The 4,395-nt window shown below is 40.2% G+C and overlaps 1 long non-coding RNA gene across 1 annotated transcript; it reads left to right on the top strand.

Annotated features, from left to right (window-relative positions):
* The first annotated feature begins 2,678 nt into the window (after positions 1-2,678).
* On the top strand, positions 2,679-3,875 carry LOC145657467 (uncharacterized). The gene is made up of 3 exons (XR_014123144.1): positions 2,679-2,761; positions 3,222-3,291; positions 3,726-3,875. It is a non-coding gene; the product is annotated as an uncharacterized LOC145657467 (long non-coding RNA).
* Positions 3,876-4,395: the final 520 nt, after the last annotated feature.

Raw genomic sequence — 4,395 nt, 5'->3', positions numbered from 1 at the left:
CAAGCACACATAATCATACACAACCTTCCATCATAGCCCAACAACCTTTTATTAAAATGTACTAAAAATGTATTTCTATTTGTTTCATTCTAGAGGCACCAGTACAAACATTTTTAAGGTATACCATACAATTTAAAGATTCAAAAACACATGCTCCTTCATTTCAGCGTTTAAATAAAATGTGTATACACGTACCTGAACGTTGTTTGCTTTCTGAGCACTGTGGTTTGGTCTTATTGGTGGCAGCTTTGTGCAGCCACCTTTCCTCTTTTCCAAATCTACTGACACCTCTCATCTTTTGATGTGAATTCTAAAGGTCAGTAAGCCTAACGACTGATTATAATTGGAGTGTGGACAAACACTAGCTAGCTACAAATCACTTACACAGTAGCGTGTGATTGACTGCGCCAGTACCCGCTCCTATTGTGTTAACAGCTTTATGAATATTAATGAACTTTCCGCCGCTCTCTCCACCCCCAGTGAGAAAGCTTTCTTCCTATTGGCTGTGCCAGTTCTCTGTATGACGCAGAGGTCTTTTGAACATTCCTAGTGGTTTTAGAAGAAACCCTCTGATACACATAGAAATAGAAATAGAAGCAATTTACTGCTGTGTATACACTCTCACAGCACTATATTCTAAATACCTACTGTTGTGCAGAGTGTAATGGGCAGTAATTTGTCTGCTGTCCCTTTAAGTTGTGTTTTACGGAAAATGCATGTGCATGAATGCCACACAGGAGAAGACTTTTTTTTGTACTGTACATGACGGACCTTACTGGACCCAGCGATTCTTTTGTCCTTAATTTCATTTCTCTGTTAATGTGTTTATGAGCTTTGGACATTTCTACATTTCATGTATGCACTGTCAACAGGATTCCAAGAGCAAGCCGCTGTCACGTAGTGAATAAACCGGCAAGATTATTGCATAACTGAGTTGAGTCTGACTCGCGTCTCCTCCACATGCTTCAGAGGCTTCTCTCTACCAGTGCCAAAGCTCTTTGCTAATCTGGGTTGGAGCATAATTTAAATAGGACTAACTCCAAGCGTTACAAGAGGCACCTTGTGGTTGCATAGTTAGAGTCCATGGTCCATTCTGCCACCATCCACATTTCTACACATTTTCTAGCCCTTTATCAGTGGTTTGCTTCTGACCAAACGACTGCAGTTGCCAAGATATTTTGGGTGGCTGACCACTCTGCAGTGACAGTGACATGCAGGAAAACTCCAGCCACCCTGCTGGGCACGACACACTTGCAACACTCACTATCTCAGTGCCTCCACTGTGCCGATGCTTTGAAAGTATATGTTCCATGCTAATAACCCTGAAAAATGTACAACTTATTTAATTAGTCTACTATTGCATATTGAAGATTACACAGTGCATGGGTATGCTCAAATGAAATGTGGCCAGAGTTCCTCAGTGTGTTTTTGATTTATGAAGATTCATGAAGAGTAACATTGACATCTCAGGAAATGTTTGAGATATCATGCTTGTCCCTGGTCTAATTCTCTCACAAGCAAATATATTAATAAAGCAGAACTAAAGCAAAGGCAGAATTTTTGGAACTGTTACTGAAAGACAACAGAGTAGCATAGAAGGATAGAAGAAGAACATCACAGAAAAATTAATGCACATATCACTAGCCTAAGACCCTTTAAACACAAGAAATGCTGAGAGCTAAAACTAATATTTCCATATTTTGTTCATTTATTGCCTCATTGAGAAACAGTCCAAGACATACATTATCCTACAACACCATGCATTATTCTCCATGACAAAGGATTTTCAGGCACATGGCCATATTAACAAGGCAAAAATTATGGCCAAACAGGACTAAAACAACAGCAAATTATGAATATTGTTCAGCTTGCGCATATGGGACTATAAAATGCTTCTGGCACTAGGCATTTGTTTATGACTCAGAGGCTTCTGATTTGTTTAAACAATCAGCAGAGTTTTGTGTCACATGACACTTGATGAAATACAAAGTCATTGCTTCAATTATGCATTTACACACCAGTAAAAATGATTCATATATATATATATATATATATATATATATATATATATATATATATATATATATATATATATAGAGAGAGAGAGAGAGAGAGAGAGAGAGAGAGAGAGAGAGAGAGAGAACACTGCAAACGTCAAAGAAGACCTCCACTTTTATTCAGTACAAGAACGTTTTTGTTTTTTTGTATTTTGTAAAATCCATTTTATTAAACTTAGTGGTGGACATCTCAGCATTCACAACTCCTCATAAATACTAAACGTTAAAGTACTTCATCTTTGTCATTGTTAAAGTATTTCCACACTTTTTGCCTCTACAGTTGAATGTCATGCTATTTAAAAAACAAAATAAACATTAGAAGATAGTTCTTCTTGAACGTACTGAGTAGAGCTTAAGTCAGCAATCACCCACATTATTTCGTGTAACGTTGCTGCTGGCCCGAGTGCCGCAGGGCGCGGGGCAGGACGCACAGACTCCCTTGTGCTTGTGAAACATTTATTAACATTAAACACGGACAACACAAGTGCCACTCACATACAAATATAGCAGTGAACAGTATTAAACATTTAACATAATACGAAAACGGTGTCACATCCATAACTTGGATTACCGACAGGAGACATTAGATTTTGCGCGGGACTGGTAGGACATACTGCAGTGGGGAGCCAAAGGCACTTTTATCCAAGCAGAAACGGTCTTTGCTATGATTGAACCGTACACAACACACAAACAGCGGCACAAACGTAAGTACACAAAGTAGCAATCTGCAGAATTCTAGCTGTTAGCTGGTTAGCTCTTTGTAAAATTTGAAAGTAGTTGTAAGTGGATATTTGAACATTTTTAGGGAGGTTTTTCAAAGGCTTGAACGAGCTGTGTGTAGGTTATGTTAGCGATACAGCAATGCTAGCGGGCGAAACCATCTGGCTAACCTTAGCTAACCTAGCTAGCTAGTTGGGATAACACTTTTGTTAATTGACTGCCTAATCCAGTGGTCACCAACATTTTCATCGATAAACATAATATCATATTCTCAATTATGAGCAAATTAGACATGTGAGATCGACTTGATAGATAGACTGGTTGGCGACCAGCGAGCTAAACCATCGATAAGGGTGCTGTAGCTAGCTAACATTATTTCTTCCATCAGTGCAGCTTGATTTTCATTACGGTTCTTTGTAAAATTGCTAAACCTTTATTTACTAGTTAGGTGTCCAAGTTCAACACACGCAAAGGCTGGGACACTTCTAAGAATGTGGAAGAGCGCAGGGAGCAGGTCAGCAGCTTCTTTTAGAAGGAACTCCTTTAGAATTGATTTATCCTGACTACAAAAACAACTGCTCCCCATGTCTGTGTAATTTCAGTCTAGTTGGTTGGGTTTATTATTTAGCCAAGAGTGAAATAATAATGAAATTTACAGTATACTTTTACATCACCATATTGTTTTTTATAAACAGTGAACACTATACATGCAAATACAACACTATACATGCAAATACAAGAAGTATTCAGATTTCTTTTCAACAGGAGTTTATAGTGCTTAGTGCTATGTTTATTTATGAGGGATATGGGGACCCTAGCTGGGACTTAAAATATATGAAGAATTCTTGGCAGACCTGGAATAAGGCCAAGCCGGTGTGGGACAAGGCACATGGTGTAAAACTCAATAAGACTCCTGGGACTGAAATAGCTGTTTTTGCTGCCACACAGCTGAAAGGATCCTCCTCCACTTGTGAAGCGTGCACTGATAAGACAGGCCACTGCTCAGGCAGATGTTTCTGTTTCGAAGGCCACACACACATCTGAGCTGAAGCAGGAAAGTGAGAGGGGGACTTCTGGAGGAAGATTGGACGACAAGCCACACCCACCCTCTCTACTAACCTCGCCTCTACAGTAGGTTGAGACTTCGGAGCACGGCTCCAGCCACCCCGTGAATATTTCTGCTCTATTCATGATGCTGGGTGAGAAACTGTGTAGAGTTATGCCTCCTAACATGACTGATATTACAAATAGGCGTTTATCACATTTTTGTAGATGGCCCATGTTTTAAACCGTCTGACTCTGAATTTCCCTGTGGTTATTGTCTGCTCTCTGCCTAACCTCATTTGGGAGGCTTACTCTCTCCCTTATAGGTCTGCTCAAGCAGTTGAGCTGATGGCGTTTACCAGGGTCTGCCATCTACTCCGGGATCAGGTTGTCACCATCTACACTGATTCCCATTATGCGTTTGGGGTTGCTCATAACTTTGTTAAGATTTGGCACTCCAGGGGGTTCCGCACCTCGGACGGCAAGACCATTTCTAATCCAGGACTAGTGTCTGCACCTTTGTCTGCATGTACACTACCAGCTCGGCTGGCTATCGTTAAAGGTCAAAGGTCAT

The sequence above is a fragment of the Electrophorus electricus genome, chromosome 1 (assembly GCF_041902795.1).
Source record: "Electrophorus electricus isolate QZ-2024a chromosome 1, ASM4190279v1, whole genome shotgun sequence".
NCBI classification, from domain to species: domain Eukaryota; kingdom Metazoa; phylum Chordata; class Actinopteri; order Gymnotiformes; family Gymnotidae; genus Electrophorus; species Electrophorus electricus.
This window is presented reverse-complemented; position numbering and strand designations above follow the sequence as displayed.